Below are 19227 nucleotides of genomic sequence, written 5' to 3'. Positions count from 1 at the left end.
TTCAATAGACTTTAGTCAGGGCAGCTGCAGATTTAATTTTTGACCGGAATGAAGTACAGTGTGTTCAATGGATTTTGTTTAAAAGAATAGTTCACCCAGAAATTAAAATTTGCCCTCGGGTCGTCCAAGATGCAGATGAGTTTGTTTGTTCATCTGAACAGATTTTGAAAAACTCAGCATTATATCACTTACTCACCAGTGGATCCTCTGCAGTGAATGGGTGCCGTGAGAATGAGAGTCCAAACAGCTGATAAAAACATTACAACAATACACAAGTAATCCACACAACTCCAGTCCAACAATTAATGTCTTGTGCTTGTAAGAAACAAATCCATTAATTAAGGCATTTTAACTTTTAACCTTTGTTTCTTGCCGAAATACTATAATCCATAATAACCCTCCCTTTAGTGTTTAAAAAAAGAAATACATCAAAATCCACCAACGTATTTGTTTAGAACTGTTTTGGACTGTTTCTGCTTGTAAACGGTACTTGATCTGTGCATACCTCTCTTGATTCAGACTGGACAACTTTTTCACTGGAGAAAGCAATATTATGAATAGAGGAGCAACAATTTTAAGTTTCAAATTTCTTAATGAAGAAGATTTATTTTTTTTTGATACAAACACACAGATTTTCACTCCACAAGATGTTAATTGATGAACTAGAGTCGTGTGGATTATTGTGATGTTTTTATCAGCTGCTTGAACTCTCATTCTGACTGCACCCATGTGATGAAATTCTAAACTTTTCCAAATCTTTTCTGATGAAGAAACAAACTCTTCTACATCTTAAATGGACTGAGGTTGAGTACATTTTCAGCAATTTTTAATTTTGGGGTGAACTGTTCCTTTAACAACATGGCAATTTTTCAGCCGAAGCGATATCCCAATTCGTCGGTCACGACGTGACTCGTAGTGACCGACTGAAAGGGAACATCTAACATACTTCCAAAAGATTTCTTAAGAAGATTTTTATCAATCAAAAAATGTATTAATCCGGTATAATCAAAGTGAATATATCCATTTATGTATCATGTTATTCTACTATTATAATCATGCATTTGCCTGTGTGTATAGAGGCCTGCAAGAGAATTGAATGTGCAGTCATTACAAAAATACAGTATATGGTGAAGCTGCACATCCTAATTTGATATTAGACAAAATATATAATGAGGCCTCCTTGTTCAACTTAACATAAATAATGCCTCCTGTCTTCTTCCTAAAAAAACAGATTGGAGTCACAGCCAAAAAAGATAAAAAATGGATTAACAATGACAACAATGTATGAAATGTATTAAACAGGTCTTGAGGAAAAACTGTATGAAGTGTGCAGACACAGGATCTCTGGATTCTCAGCAGTCTCTCTCAATATCTCTGATAATAAAGTCTATCTTCTGGCATCAAAACCTCAAGACTTCAGGAGTGATTTCTCACAGAAGCGGCAGAAACCACCACACTTTCAGCAGAATTCATAAAAGAGTTTTGAAAGTTGCTATTGTTTATGTCTACGAGTCCAGATGTGTGGACCGAATGTTTGTGACAATTCTAAGTTGCACTTTTCATGTAATTCTGTGGGCACAGACTCAGTACAGAAAGTGGGATACCTTTGGGGTGCTCTCTCGCTGTCTGATTATGTAGTTGAGGTTGTTTGTGATGTGTGTGTCCAGACCGTGGGCCAGGTTCCAAGGTTTGCAGATCCAGTGGTTATCCAGTCCTCTGAAATTATCATTGACAAATAAGGCTGTCAAGCAATTACATTTTTTATCTAATTAATTACATGATGTGCCAATTAATTAATCTAATTGATCAAGTCACTGTCTTAGGCCCTGTTTACACCTGGTATTATGATCCGATCACAAGTGGACAACGCTAAATAGAAACACAGGTGTGAACAGGGCCTAAAACGTTTTGAGCTTGTCCACTTTTGACCACTTCCAGAGGTAGTTGAATATGCATTTGACCGGACTGCGCTCATAGTGTGGATGCTCATGTGGTCGAATGCATTCAAACATACACTAAAGTGCACCTAATTTCCACTGACTGAGCTATTTCTCAAACATTACGATGTTCCTTTCCTATCCGTTAATCAACAAAATTACAATGTTTAATTAGATTTAAATTAAATTACAATTGATAAGTGTATGTAACCCAATAAAAATAAATGTTTTTCTTTTCAGTGGTTTAGTTTTGAATGTGCATAACCAACGAGAGAAAACTGAGAAAAACAGAATAAATGCCATATGATGGTAATTGGTGTATTCAAATTTCCAATATTGTTAGTTTTCATATTTATACAAATATTATGCCTTATGAATGTGTCTTTATGATTTTTTTTATATTATTACTTTTCAGTATATTCATATATCCAATATTAATATCTATGTTTTACATTATTCATCATGTATCCTATGATTTTTAGTATTAATCTGTGTATGACAAACAATTTTGCTCTGAAGATCCATTTCTTGCGTCAACAATTTTAGGGTCAGGGACAGATATGCCTTCCATCGTTCTTGTCATTTCAGCAAAACTATTATCTATATTCAAGTGATTACACAAGAAATAAGATTTGATGATTTTCTCTGAAACCAAATTACAAGATGTTTCATGTCAAGAAATATAGCTTGTCTAACTATTTGACTAACTATTAAACTGCATAGCTTTGTCTAACTAAAGGTGTCTAAAACCACAATGTCTGTGTAAGTTTTGCAATCTAGGATGCTGCAACATGACCCCTGTGGTGCAAAGTGCATAGCCAACAAGAATGTAGGGGCTTTACCCAATGCTTATCAGATCTTACCATGAGTTTATGAACTTCCTGACTTAGCCACTTCTACTTCTTCTCTTGCATCTTTGCTCTAGCAGTCAAGCCTGTTTGCTGTTTGTGGTTTGTTATTTCTTTAAGGTAGAACTATTTTACTCAGAAATCTTAAGATGATTAACTGATGATGGTTATTAAAATTGATCTTGTTTAATTTATAATAATTTTTGTCATTCATTTGCTTATTCAAATAAGTTAGTCAATAAATTGATATTCCATCTGCATTGACTCGTCTGACTGGATCTCATTTGCATCAGTAATAAAATAAATAGGCCTACATTAAATATGTTTCAGTTAAATAATTAACACAACAAAAGGGAAAAAAATGTTTATGGCCACACCACAAGTTTAAGGAAACAGAGATGGCTGAAAGTGCATCCTGTTTGTTTATTTATTTGACAAAGGTATAGTTTGGTTCTTACTGTGACTATTCATAAATAAAAGTAAACCCTTTAAAATGTCTTACTCTTATCTTTATGACCAAAAATGACAGAATATTTTAGTTTTTACCACCGTGATAAGAACAATATCCTTGTTTGCGCCGGAGCCTCTCGCATGCACAGGACATATCATTTATAGCATTGCTAGATGTTTATAGGCCTATGTTGTTTTAACGAATGCCATTATAATTTGTGTTTAATTTTATAATTGTATATAACATTTTGTGCTATAATTTTATAGTTACTTATATTTTTTCTGATTTTTATCTTATTCTGTTCTGAATACCTGTAAAATTTAAGGAATTGCTGACAACTCATAGGTGACTAATGTTTTCTCTCTCTCAACGCAATTTTGACATATGTGTAGCAAATTTTTTATCCATGCAGTAAACGTTTTAAAAATAGGTTTGGGGGGGAAACCCCCAAAACAAACAGACAAACAAAAAAAACGTGTTCAGCTCATATGTAAATTGCTCATATGTATTATTTGAAAGATCAGATAAAAGCCCACATACACTGCCCATAGACCCTCCCCTCAAAAGAAATCAGGACAGAAGTGGTCGGAAGTGGACAGAGGAGATGGATTAAAACACCAGGTGTAAATGGGAATGTGACTCCCTCATCTACTTGTGATCCGATTGACCAAAATCCATCTTAATACCAGGTGTAAACAGGGCCTTAATGAGAGAGCCATTCAGTCATTCAAACGGCTGATTCATTCAGAAACAAAGCAAGTGACTGTCTTTATGAATGGGTCACTGAATCACTCGAATAGTTCAAAACATGGATTCATTCAGTAATAAAACATCGCTGTGTTTTGCTTGGAAAGGCACAAGTTCTGCTGTGGCTTTGTTTGAACCTATTTCCATTGGCAAAATTGAGCAAAACAGATAATATTGACAATATTGTGTTGTAAGATTCTATAACACCCTGTGCTCTTCTGTGTCCTCCTATATGCAGCATTACATCATGGTCATAAGACATGTTGTTTTCCTTAGCTGGCTGTCTAATTCCTTTTCCTTTACTTGTGCTGAGCTGACAGGGACCCACTTTATATTAAGTGGCCTTAACAACTATGTACTTACATTTAAATTAATAATTTGGTGCAATGCACTTATTGTGTACATACATGTTTTTACATTGTACTTATATTTTAAAAATACCTGCATGTAATTACATCTGTAATTAATTTCTGTAATTACATTTATAATTACACAGATGACCCATCCCTTACACCTTAACCCACCCTTAAACCTACCCATACCAACAAACCTGTCCCTAACCTTACCCGTATCCCACCTCAATAGAAGCAAAAGTGTTTTGCAATACAATATGAACACAATAAGTACATTGTATTTAATTTTTGATATAAGTACATAGTAGTTAAGGCCACTTAATATAAAGTGGAGCCCAATAAAGATATGAACCTCGAGTGAACTACACTATTTGTGTCTGTGTCATTCTTGGTCCCGGGTACCTGCTTTCTGTGCTCATCGCTTTCCATCGCTCAACCAGATTAGATCTTCTCATATACTTTATTTTAACATGTGTCTAAAATGTAACACAATATACTCCTTGTTTGTTAAACTGTTGTATAAAATCAAAACCACATTTGCAATCATGCAGATATTTGGGAAAAAATGCATTCTTGCTCGTGTGATATTGATAAACTATATCATATGATATAAATATCAAAACCCATACAGGGGCATTTTTGCCCTCATATCTTGAATTTTAGGGGCATATTAACTGCATTCTAATAGGACACACCACACAGTCAGTCGTCCTGCATCATGTTTGTCGGCAACTGCACGCAATGTAAGATGACACAATCACACCAAATTAATGTCTTAAATCAACAGCCCTATTGACAAACATTATACGTCCTCTTTTCCCCAGACATGTCCTTGTATGTATATTTGCATTGTTTTGACCGTTTTCTGTAGATCCCATCTTCTTGCACACCATGACTGAATGATTATGTAATGTAAGAATAAAAATCTGCTTTCAGTTCTCAGTTAAATAGCAAAGTACTGGCTGTGTGTTTTGTGCATACCACAAAACATAGTTTGGGCCAACTAATAATTAGGCTTATACTTGTTCTTCCTTTCAAACATTAAAGAATAAAAGTAGAATTTTGCCTAAACCTCTCTCTCTGCAACCAGTATCTGTCTGTTTTGGGAATAGTACTTGATAAGAATAAGAGCCTAGCTACTCAACCTTGAAGCAGATAAGTGTTTTGTCTGTGTATGAGCATTTGTGCAACTATTTTCTTCAGTAAATTTTTCTTCAATTGATTGCATCTCTGGCGTCTAGTACATACCCTCGCTGAGCAATAAACCTCTGAAGAAGCTTGAACAAAACTCGCGTCTGTGCTCGTTTCTTCCCATGGCTATGTATTCCCAAGCAAGGGGCAACTGAGAGCACCAGGCCAAAAATGCTGACCATTTCTGGATTATATGACAAATAATGGCTGCATGCAACAATTTTTCTCTCATTACCTTGAGCAACTATGAAAACAATAGGAAAACAAAGCCAAAAGCCAGATGTTTTAGGCAATTAAAAAATCCCAGCCAGGACATGTCCAGGAAAAAAAGGAAGTACTGTCACCTTAATTATACACTACAAATAATATTAGGCATAATAATGAAGCTTAATATTTTAGACTTCACTTTAGAGCCATCTTTTATGGAGAATGCCGTATTAATCAGATTGTTTTGTGTACAATGTTCCTTTGCATCCACTGATGGGAATTCTTTGATGCAGTGTGAAATGTCTTCTTTAAAAATATTCACAGAAATTGTGAGAAAACTAAAATTAAACCCAACTTAAACCCACACTAAAGGTATATCTGGAACTCATTTCTAAAAAGTTAAGTTTAAATATAATATACTAAAATGTTACATTTACTATAGTGAATATTATACATAATATACTATATTAGAATATAATTAGTAGTTATTAGAAAAAAGGCAGAGAGCGAATGCAACTACCACAGTTTACAATGGCAGAATATTACACTAGAAAGGCAGAAATAAGCAGTAGGCTGGGGATAGAGTTTATTCCTATTTTATGTTTTATGCTTATGTCGAAATCCAAAATGGTGAAATGTACTTTGCATGTCTAGGAAGGTCAAAAGTGCATCTAACAACAATGAAGTGGAACAAGAGTATGCTATAACTAGATCTGTCTTATGCTTAAGACGTCTACCTAGTCTGTGCAATCATGACATTTTTAATTATAAATATGTTTGCAACTTTTTGTTCACTGCTTCCATGACTCCTAGACATTTCTCCAATAAAGTATGTTTTAACCAAGCACCTTTAGTCAGATAAAAGTTTGTGAAAATTGCTATTGCAGTCCCTTACATGTTCATTTTTTTCCAGCACTATGATCATACAGACACTCACCTCTCCTGTCTCTGTAGGTAATGTCTGATGAACTGTGGGAGCTCAGTCTGTAGATTAAAGGTTTCAGGGAGCCACGGAGCCCCCAGACCTCCCCTGGCTCTCTGTGCCACAGATGCCAGGCAGTCTTTAGTGGTCAGCACCATCTCACAGGGGAACTGGTTGAGCAGGACATGAATCCGTTCCTCAGTTTTCTAAAAGTAAATGAATCAGTTGAGCAAACAAAATCACTGAAGTAAAACAAGAAATAGCCTAAGTGTGCGTGAGCGTAAGCATGCTCACCGATAATCTCGGATATGGGAGAAGGCCCAGATTATGTCAGCTTGTTCCTCATTTTCGGTGAACTGGAAACGTGGATGTTTCAGATGGTCTAAAACCTGCTTCATCTCAGTGTAGACCCTGATTTGTGTACACAGGAAATGGCAACCAAGTGAATAATACACACACATAGTGAATAAGAAACGCTTAATGCATTTTCCACATGTTTCATTCAAATGGTTTATATATTTTCTATAGCATGTGCAAGCATATAAATACATGTACTATTCTAGCTGGAATCTAAACACTTTGTCAAGAATATGCATGAGCATAAGAATTTTCCATCTGCTCTACGGCCTCTAAAATTTGCAGGACAGCTGGCTCTACCCCAGATATTCTAGGCTGCAAATATTACATAAGTAGCAAGCATTAAACCATAAGTTGCACGAACCAGAGTGTGATAGAGAAAGCAACCACAGAGTAAATGATACACACCACATAAGAGTGTGTGTTAAGCAGTAAAGTGATTGTTGTGGTTGACTGAGGGTAAAGTGATTATTTCATGCTTACTTCCAAATTCTGTGCTTTACATTTTTGGTGCCATCCAGTATACTTGCTTGTCCATAAGTGCAAAATCTCTGTGTTTTATCTAAATACTTGACAGCTTTGAAGATTTTTTTTAAACCTCTCCAGCCTTGGAGGAGGAAGAATGTTTATATCTAGATGGAGAACACAAACTGCTGACTTTTTGACCCAAGATTTAGAGATATTCTATTAGGGGCTGTAAATTATTGCATACACGGACATGTTCCAGACCTTCAATTACACCTCTAAACACACACACACACACACACACAATTGTGGGGACTTTCCATAGACTTCTATTACTTTTATACTGACCAAACGATATTTTCTATCCCCTAACCCTAAACCTACCCCTTACAGAAAACCTGTCTGCATTGTTACACTTTCAGATAAACATCATTTACTATTTTTAAGATTTTTTTCCCCTCGTGGGGACCACAGGCCGGTCCCCACAATGTAAAAAAATTCAGGTTTTACTATCCTTGTGGGGACATTTGGTCCTTACAGTGTAGCATAAACAAGTACACACACACACACTAACCCTAAAAGAAATTATTTAGCATTTTTAAAGTATGTAAATTTAAAATAAATAAAATAAAATAAATGATTGAATGTTTTTGTCCAACTGAGGACATCCCTAAATATCACCAGGGAAGTTTAGACAGAATTAGCTCATTTTAGGGGCAATTTTGTCCTCAACACACACAGACTGTTTTTTTTGTTTCTTTTTTTTTTTGCTATTTTGAACCTTTTATAAAGAGAACATATCTATTTCTAATTTCTGGAAATTAATTCAAACTAACAAAATTATACAAAACATCAAAATTATACAAAAAGCATGAAATATGAATGATTAAAATGACTGAAATATGAATGATTAATGATTAAAATGTGAATAAAAAGGGTTAGATATTTGGATTTTTGACACAGAACGGAAACAATTTTTTAAAAGGTTGACTTTAGGAAGAAAAACTTTGAAATTGCAAAGAAGACATAAATGATAACTCAAAATTTAACACAATGACTTACTTCAGCACTTTTCCACCTGGTACACAGTAAGGCTGGATGTCTATAGGAAGCTTCTCTTTGTTCTCCTGCAGAATTGTCTGGAAAAGTACAGTGATGTAGAGAGAAAATGGCACTTAATGATTTTACTGAATCAAAATGTTGTCCATGCATTTTAATACATGCCAACAACCAATAAGATTCCACATAGACACCCATTGCAAACAACATTTTAAGAATAATTAAATTCACTCACTTCATAGTAAAGGTCAGACGATTCTTGGACGTCATCGCTCACGGCCTCAAGCTCATCAGGCAGCCATGGTAACAGGCGGCATCTCCTCACCAAAGAGTCTGTCTCCCCATATGCAAAATCACACGTCACCTCATCTGAGAAATGTTAAAACTCTCATTAATTCAAAAACATCAATTTGAATAAAACCACTTTATACTGTTTACTAACAAACATTACTACACTATATAATGCTTAAAGAATCATTAGTTAATGTACTTTCAAACAGAAACATAACTTTGACTGACATTTTCATATATGTGTGATGAGCCTTACATAATACTTGTTAACCCTATAAAGCCTACTTTATCATATTTTACATGCAAAATTGTGTTTCTGCAGACATGAGGTAATGCATGATCTCATATCAAGGGTGTCAAAACCACAAGTACCTACAGTATTTGCTCAGAAAATTATCACCTCCAACTGTTCATAAGGGAACCCATTTCTGCCATGGGATTAAAAAAAAGGGTAATTGAGATTTTTTTTTTCACACAATCCTGACTTTCTCACAATTCAGTTTTTTTCTGCCACAGAATAAAAAATAAAAGGCAATTGCAACCTTTTCTCTCATAATTCTAACTTTTTTTTCTCACAATTGCGAGTTTTCTCAGAATTGTGAGATATAAACACAATTGGGCTTGTAGATAAAAACTAACTATTCTTAACTAGAATTCAACATTCTGCAGTTCCCAGGGCCCTGCTGGTTACTTTCTCTTTTTAACTAAATACCATAACCAGAGCATTAATAATACATTGTTATTATTATCAATATTCTCAGCTTTATTAAAAATCCTGTTATTCCTTATACAATAAACTGATCTTTGATATCATTTTCTCATCTGGTGAGATCTATCTGCATCTAAGTATCGGGATTTTGCGATACTATTATAAAGATCTCATTGATTTACTTTTACAAACTATTTTATCTTACTTTGTGGCCATTATCATATATGCCAGGCTTCAGAGAGTTAAGGACTTATCAGGATCAAATGAACACACTAACTGCTACGTGATAAGTAGCGAAGCAGTAAACGATTTGCGAGATGGTGTGAACAATAACCTCCTTTGTTTTCTGTGGGGTGTAAGACCTAGAGCCCTAGAGACTGCAAATTGTCTTTCAAATGATAAAGGTCCTGTTAACATCTGATATTAACACCTGTCTTAGGTTGCCACTTGAATTTTTGACTGCTAGACCTAATGGAGCATCTTTGGTCTGTCTTTTATCATCATGCACAGACATGTGAATAAAGCTCATTTCCATGTGGGATGCAGCCTGTGGTGTAATCCCCTTTGTTCCCTGTGGAGCATTAAGGGCAGACAGATAAAAATCTATTTGATCTTGTCATTCAAGACATAAAAAGAATGAGGTGTAGTATCTGTTCTTTAAAGCATGCAGTGATTAAACATACAGTTATCTGCCTGTTGAATATGTAAAAAAACTTGACAAGTGATCAAAAGGAGATTGTTTCCTTATTCATTGTATCGTTTAAAAACAACCTGATTTATCATTCCCGCATCAACTTATAACTGAAAGCCTGTAATGTACACTAACCTTTAAAAGTGTGGGGTCACGTTGTTTTTAAAAGTAAATTTTTTTTTTCTTCGATAATGCATTAAATTGATCAAAGAGTGACAGTAAAGTTATTTATAATGTTACAACAAATTCCATTTCAAATGTTCTATTCAAAGAATCCTGAAAAATACATCACTGTTTCCACAAAAATCACTGTTGTTTACATTGATAATAATGATAATATTTTAAAACAAAGAAAACAGCTATTTTAAATGGTAATAACATTCCATAATATTTCAATTATGATTGTATATTTTAAACAAATACATGCTGCCATGGTGAGCACTAAGAAACAAAAATCAACTCCACACTTTTAAACAGTATAGTGTACAGGACCTTACATAAAATCAGGATGTGGTGAGATTTTCAGAACTATACCAAAGCAAACAAAGCAAGAAACAGAATTTCACAAGAGGCCCAATTCAACACTCCAGGACCATAAAATAAGAGATCCTGTCAACCAGCAAGTCTGATTTAACTTGTTACTCCTCCATGGATTATTGTATGAGTTAGGAAAGCCCCATCCGGCACAACCAACTCTAAGCAGTTAACTCAAGATAAATGGGCCAGAAGATGGTACATTCCAGCTATCACATGAAGAATCATGACTGAAGACAAATGCGGGAGATTGCTCTCCCAAGACTTAGAGCTAAAAAACAGACTCCCTTTTGAGACCTTTTGACCTCTTCCTCAAACTCAAGTCTGAAATCCTCTTCGAACCACTTTCTAAATGGCACAGAGACTGCCTTTACATAACAAAACACATTAGATCATTCCAAAACGAAATATCACTCTGTTGCATAATTCAATATTATATCTGTAACCACGTTTGCCTATTATGAATCCTAACCAGTCTAGTCTCACTTCTTTTCTTTTCCATTGAAAGTTTCATAGAAGTTTTCATTCCAATATGGAATATTATATTTATTCAGAATGTAATCACAATCACAAAATCAACATATGTATAACGTTCATGTCATTAATAAAAGTAATAACACAAAGCCATGAAGAATTTTGGGAATACCCCACCTGGTGGTTGAGAAAATAATGTATATAAGATGTATGCAGACAACTGATTTTTAAATATGGATTTGTTTTTATGTTAAAAAAACCTGCTTGGTTTCTTCAGAAAATGCACGACTGGCTTCCCAAGACATCTTTCCAGGCCTCCAAGGAATGTGCGAACTTGGGAAACCCCTTTCAGAGAATCATGCAGCAGAAGGGAAGGGAATCCCCATTCAAAGCACACAATACCTCAATATTTTTCATAGCCTCACTGAAAACTGATTAAATGAATGATTGAGGTCAGATTTGGTCAAAATTCCCTGTGAATACAATTATTAACTCCCTTTGACCTGTCTCGCTTACAGTGGCACATCAGTAAAAAATATTAAAATGATCATAAATGATAATATAATGACTTGTGGCTGCAGAAATAAAGAATGGTAATACTTTTGTGTTCCTGGAATACAGTTTGGATTGTAGTGTCGTCTGCCGCTGATCTGAGGAATCACACTCAGTCTTGGGGTTTTGTTTCCAGAACTGAACAAAGCCGAGAAGTTCTCTGCAGAGAAAATCTCCAGAATGTTTTTCTGCCTCTCTTTTTATACAGTTTTGACTTTAAGGTGTGGGGTATACATGTCATAGCGTTTTCCATATACATACAATTCGATTCCTCCCTAGAGAGAAGGGGCCACCATGTCCTGTTATGGTAAAGAAAAAAGTCCCACAGGTATTTTTCCAGATGTTTCTTCTCTGAGGGTCTGTATATTTCAGCTATGCAGGCTGTTTTACACCCAGGCTTCTATGATTATAATGGAAGAATAACTGGATATATAAATGGCTAGATTCGCCTTGATTATACTTGATTAATTCATATTTTGATTAATAAAAATCTTCGACAGGATCTCAATGAATTGGCACAGAAATAGAATATTTGAAGGAACCAGTTAAAAAAAGACTATATTAACTTAATATTAGAGTTAATATATTATATTAACTCTAATATTAACCACTGACAGAAGTTAATATTAGAGTTAATATTAGAATAATATAAGACTGCCCTTGTGTAACTTCCTCTCACTATGTGCACATCAATGACACACCTGGACAAAACAAGAAATTGACCTTGGACACACTCAAGACTCAACACAACTGCACGAAAACGGAAACCAAGCACACACACACACCCAGAACACACACACATATTGTAAGAGAAAGTGACACAATAAATATACAATTCCCCGATCAATTCTCAATTGGAAACAGTAAATGAACAACCAATGAACAATGAACTTGTGGTTAGCAACAGTTAAAACTGCCATGTATATATATCTTGTTTATGTTGTACAACGGTTTTGCAAGGAGATGCATTTTGCAACATATACTGTTGCGAGATGGAACTTCTAGCAAACGGTTATGTTATGTTTTTATTTTATCTTAAGAAGTGTTGCTATGTAGTTTAGAAACTGCTATCTGCCTGGCCTACGCCTTTAAGGTGTCGCAATTGTTTAGATTACAGTAGAGATAGTGTGGTGGCTTCTGCCGGTGCTGTGAGGAATCATTTTCAAAGTCTTGGGGTTTTGATGCCAGAAAAATAGACTTTTATTATCAGATGATCTAGATATCTCTAGATGCAGTCTAGAGATAATCTGCAGAAAAATCTCCCGAGTCTGTGTCTGGACAATCTTTTATACAGGTTTTTTACTTTAAGGCGTGTTCTATACATTTCCTACATCCTGTCATTGTTTACCTTTTTTTGGCTATGCCTCCAATCTGTTTCCTGCAAGCAGACAGGAGGCCCAAGTTTATGTTACGTTAAAGGAAGAGGCTCCATCATATATTTTTTGTCTCATGTCAAAACAGGATGTGCAGCTTTACAATAAACCGTATGTCTGCACATTACATTCTCATCCAGGCTTCTGTACACACACACACAGTCAAATACATGATTATAATAGTAAAATGCCTTGATACATAAATGGCTATATTCACACTGATTGAACTTGATTCATTCTTATTTTGATTAATAAAACTCTTCTACAATAGACTCGCTTGCTTCTTTGAGAGATGCTGCAATTTTCGTTTGGACTTCTGTTAATATGAGATTAATAACTGTGTTAAAAGTCACACATCCTGTACATGGGTATCTAAAGCAACCAGGCAACTATAGGCCTCTACTTACATAGAGAGTTATGTGTGTGTGTGTATGTGTACAAAATGTTTGACAAATATGGAAGTTCTAAAAGGAGGAGACTTACTGCCTTAATGCAAATTTCATGCAGAACTATATAATGTCATGTTTGGAGCACATTCACGCCGCACTTCTCGCTGTTACTTTTGATTTTATTACTTATGAGCTATTGTTTTTAATAAAGCGAAACCATTTCCAATGGTGATGCGTTAAACTTCTTTTTAAACAAGTCTCTGAGTATTTTATTATTGGTAACCTATTATCTGAACTTGAAAAAGACTTCTGCCGAGCCTCAAGTAGTTCAGACCTGGCTGAGTGAGCATGGACACCGTGGAGGATTCCTGAAACTTCTGACCACATCTCCCAATACAAGAGGTAAGGGCACATCTATTGATTGCAACTGCTTGTGGGAAGCAAAGATGTGAATTAGAGGATTTCTGGGTCCTTAAATCAGTATACAAAATATAACAATATACTCAAGCACACATCTTACTTGTCATTATGAGGAATATTCCTCATAATATTGATATAGGCTAATGTTTGACCTCTGAAAACTTTGATTGGATGCCTAGGACATTCTGTATGTTATTGCATGAATCTGTGTTGTATAAACATGACCCATCTTCCTTATTAAAGCTGACAATATTGTGGTCGTACGCTAGCTTTCTGCGTCTGCTTAATCATTCTCCCAGGATCCCATGCTAGTGCTCTACATCAAAGGGGTTGACTCACCGGTTCACATCTGATGACTAATAGCACTGAGACTACAAATAGTCTGAAAATGTATCTAACAGGGCCTTAATCATGAAATGCTACTTCACAATGAAATATCTCACCACTCTGTGCACCTGGCACAAAGCAGACAACATCAAGCAGACAAGCTGAAGACAGGCCATATGCACTCTGGAAAAACATCCATCTAGCTGAAAACACACAGGAAGTTTTGTAATGAGCTCTGGAGTTGGGCCAAAAAACTTGCTAAGCAACAACAATACTATTTTGTCCAAGTTGATTTTTGTTTGTGTGTGTGTGTGTGTAGCAGTTCAATGAGAGAATGACTCGATTGAGTGTGCATAAGAGTTTTCTGACCAATTCAGATGATCCAGACTCCATGTGTTTGATTCAGAATAATTCGACAACAAATTTGACTGATTCATTAAAAGAAAGAAAAAAAAACAGTTGAATTATGTTCACACTATATGTCATAAATGTAAAACGTATTTTGGAAAATACATTTATGTTGAAGGAGTGGAGTCCCGGATCCACTATAGTCTTCATATATATTTTAATTTTAATTGATTGAATAAAGCTATGAGTTACCATATACTAGTAGTAGACACTGAAATGTATCCTGTTATTGGAATGTGCTTTTTCCTTGTTCTTGAGAGCCTCTCCATCTGTTTTCTCCTCTCAGGTTCACTGTGATTGCCTAGGTCATTGAGGTCATCAGGGCCTCTCGTCTACATGACCAACGTGTACTCAGAACCTTTAGGTTGTTTTCTATGTCTGTATGTTAAAGAATAAGCTGATCTGAGTTTCTCTCCTTTTCTCTCTCTGAGAAGCTGCACTCATTGTCTGTGTGTTTTGGGAACATTATCTGATAAGAGTAAAAGCCTAGCTACTCAACCTTGAAATAAATAAGTGCTTCTCTATTTATGCTTGTTGGTATCTGTCTGTGCAGAACCAGTCTCCAGGGAAATTCGTAAACGGCACACAGGAGGGAACACTTATATATTCCATCATCCGCGACGTGAAGAAATAATATGCTGCGGCAGCTGCGCACAAGCAACAATGAGTTGGGAAAACCATTAGATTGTTTTCTAGTAAATGCGAAATAATTGCAATTCTCAGCCAAACCACTATAGAGTTGGTGTCGCTATAGAGTTAGAACCAGTAAATGTGGTTTACAGGTTTCATAGAAAGGGAATGATGTGCGCCAAACGAGGCGCTGTAGAAATCAAATACTTTCTTTAAAAGTTGCGGATGAAATATCTCAACACGAGAGCCAACACAAATGCAATGACATGTGAAATAAAATGCCATCATGTTTTAAAGAAGAGTGGCTTGATTAAGTGGTAGAAATAGCGGATGATGGGCACAGAATGGTAACAAAACTGTTACAAAATGGTACAAAAACAATGAAAAAGGCATGCAGTGTCATCAGCTAGTGGGGCAGATTATCAACATTAAAAACTTTAACAATAGTTTATAAGAGAATACTGCAGTATTATGCGTTCATTATAGCTGTGTGTTCTGTATGCATATGGCACTTTTCTTATATGGTGTAAACGCTTTCTGGATTACTAGGCCTCTTGAATTTACAATTGTGCTCGCAGTCACAGAGATCTTGTTTGGATATTATCTTTGGGGTCTGTATAGGGGGAAAAGCATGGAACATAAGGTTTATTCAATACCTATTTATCTGAGTCGAACATAATAACCTAAGAAAATGGTAATAAACAGTTGAAACAAGCTCAGCTGATACAACTTTCATGTTTAATTTTATGTTGGATGACGAAAATCTGAATGGGGATGCACCTAAAGCATTAGACAAGCCTTTTAAAAAAGGCATGAAACCATGGTACTCCTTCAAAAATATTGAATAAAATATGTTGAATGAATGTAAAATGTTTTCTTTGTTTGGTTAAGAAACTTGGATCCCTGTATTGCATGTTTGCACCATGCCTGAAACTCAGAAAAGAAGACAAGTTTCACTCGGATGATAACTCTGGGAAACTCATTTTTGAAATGTAGGTTTGTTAAAAGGAAAGAATAGTCTGTTATCTGGTTTAGTTGTTTTTAAAAAAAATAAATAAATACATAAATAAAAATCCCTTTCTTAAAAAATTTTTTTCAAGCTTATTTGGTAGAGTGATTCTCGTTTCATCATGAATTGACCACATATTTATCAGACTTATAAAAGTAATGCGAACCTTCGTAGAAATAATAAAAGTAAATCTTATAAAACAAAGAACCTATTAATGACTTTGTCAGAACACAATGGGTATAAAACTACATTTGGTAACCTTTTATTCAAACTTTAAAGCAAGTTTATATGCTTTAAAACATAACGTGTTACACAAAACATACAATACTTGATTTTGGGAAAAAGTTTGAAAACTATCTTACATATGTGTGTGTGTGTGTGTGTGCGGGTGTGTGTGTGTGTGTGTGTGTGTGTGTGTGTGTGCGGGTGTGTGAGGATCTGTTTGGAGTTGTGTAATATGGCATTCCCTATTTCTTAAAAACACAGCAACAACCATATTTGTCAACATGATTCTTTTGTAATATGTTTTGTCCTTATATTTACTAGGAATTTAATTGAAATTGAATCTTTGTAGAAATAAGAAAAGTGAAATCATATAGATCTATGAGGCATGTGAACCCTTAAAACTTAAAGAATTACCACAATAGGTTGTTTGCACGTGACGTCACCGATGACGCGCGAAATGCAGCTGGAGGGCAGGAAGTTATTTTTCTTCGTAGGAATCACTAGCAGAGACTCAAAATGCCAGTGTTTTGCGTTGTTTATGGATGCTCAAATTGGCCAAACCGAGAAACCACAAGGAGCTTTTATCGTGTATGAAAATGTGTTGTTCATGAGTGGGGAAAAGTCAATAAATTGTTTGAAAATCACAGGAAAAAGTGGCTTGTAATGCATTTATATCGGGATATATGTCACTCCTGAAACTTTGCTGCATGTACAGGGTATGTGGCTGTTGGTCCTGTTAGCAGCACGTAAAATAACTTTTATTCAAATTCTGAATCGATTATAGCCTAGAAACTGAGCAAATAGCGCTTCCATATAATGCTAATCACTAAAAAGCTGTCACTCACTTCAATTTATCGCAATCTCACGATTCCGTGAACTGCAAACAATATCTTATTTACATCGTGTCTATGTGTGGCGTTTAGCATTCAGTGAATTCTGACAGTGTCACCCTGTATCTATTTATATATTTCTTTATTAATATCTTAATATATTATTATATCCTATAATAACCATTTACACGCACGAGCATTATTATCACACAAGCTTCGCTCCTCCCGACCGCAGACGCAGGTTTACAAGCCACTTTTTCCTGCGTTTTTCAGTCAAATTCTTGAATTTTCCCCCCTTATGAGCAACACATTTTCGTACACGATAAAAGCTCCTTGTGGTTTCTCGGTTTGGCCAATTTGAGCATCCATAAACAACGCAAAACACTGGCATTTTGAGTCTCTGCTAGTGATTTCTATGAAGAAAAATCACTTCCTGCCCTCCAGCTGCATTTCGCGCGTCATCAGAATCACGTGATTGCAAACAACCTATTAATAAATTCTATAGTTTTAATACATATTGTATATTAGGTTATTAAAAATGTATCTCCGTCAGCTGAAGCTATTTTTAATGATTGGACTTGTTTGAGCATATATACCTAGTTCAATATGTCTAGTTTAGTTATATTTTTGTGACAATGTTTTTGTCAGCATACCTCATATTGACCAGGGTAAAATGCTGGTTGAATCTTTGTAGAAAGAAGAAACTTTTAAAGAACCTGATTAATACAAAATATACTTAAGATCAGTCAGAATATTTCTACCATAGGACTGAAGTGGTAGGGAACACTACTTATTTAAAATGTAAAGCATTATTGCACTAATAAAATATTTAAATAAATGTAGCACATTCAAAATGTTCACTTTTGAAAAAGTGAACTGACTAACTTAACATCTGGTCTGTAGCTCCCCCCTCACCCCTCCCGTCTCTCTGTGAGGGTTTGAAGCAGTCAGACTCTCAGTTTCACAATGGACAAGGCAAGGGTCTGTGAGTTTTTGTTTATAATTCAACTTAAACTATATGCACTTTTTTGTTGTTGTAAATCACTCATCCATGTTTGGACATCATTGAGGAAAGATCTACCAGTAGCGCTCTGAAAAATGTAAGGCTTTTCTTTTCTTTCATATTTTTTGTTACCTAAAACTATAGTAAATGTTTCGCTGTGTTTTAGAGCCATGATTATTTTTATATTGTGTTGTATATAGTCACATATTTTATTTATGCTAACCCTAATCCATATGCGACGTATGAGTTTCTATGATCAATCAAGTAAGTAAGCAGCTGCCTGTTGTCGTTTTTCTAATATTTTTTATCCTTATATGTAAGCACATGTCATCGGGGTGAATATATATTAGGACATCCCGGACGTAACTTGATATTTACTGCCTCATTTCAGATTTTTCCCATGGTGAACTACTATGGTATATCTCCAAAATAAACAGGTGAAACTAGACATGACAACCTGGAATCTCTTTCACGCTGCTTGAGGATCACAGCAGTGGGGCCCCTGTCTCCAGCATCTGCACAGCTGTCACACACAGAAGCCTTGTGATCAATTTTAATTTACAATTCCATTCCTCGGTCAACATATCACACGTTGTCCTGGGTAAAGTTGTAGAAAGAAGAAACATTTAAAGAACCTAAAGTGTTTAAAGCAGATTAAACCTAATATAAATTATATCTTAAGTCAGAATATTTCTACCGTAGGACTGAAGTGGTAAGGGACACTGTTTATTTAAACTTTAAAGTAGTGTTGTCCTTTGAAAACATTATTATTTTTATGAATGTGGTCAAAAGATTACAAAAAGTTTTATAGACCCCCTCTTAGTC

The 19227-nt window shown here is 35.3% G+C and overlaps 1 pseudogene; it reads right to left on the bottom strand.

Moving 5' to 3' along the window:
* Positions 1–1189: 1189 nt before the first annotated feature.
* Positions 1190–19227, bottom strand: part of LOC107658729 (tubulin--tyrosine ligase-like protein 12) — a 23830-nt pseudogene continuing 5792 nt past the window's right edge.

This window comes from Sinocyclocheilus anshuiensis, unplaced genomic scaffold, assembly GCF_001515605.1.
Source record: "Sinocyclocheilus anshuiensis isolate Anshui unplaced genomic scaffold, SAMN03320099.WGS_v1.1 scaffold283, whole genome shotgun sequence".
NCBI classification, from domain to species: domain Eukaryota; kingdom Metazoa; phylum Chordata; class Actinopteri; order Cypriniformes; family Cyprinidae; genus Sinocyclocheilus; species Sinocyclocheilus anshuiensis.
The sequence above is the reverse complement of the archived record's forward strand: the minus strand, read 5'-3'. Positions and strand labels throughout refer to the sequence as shown.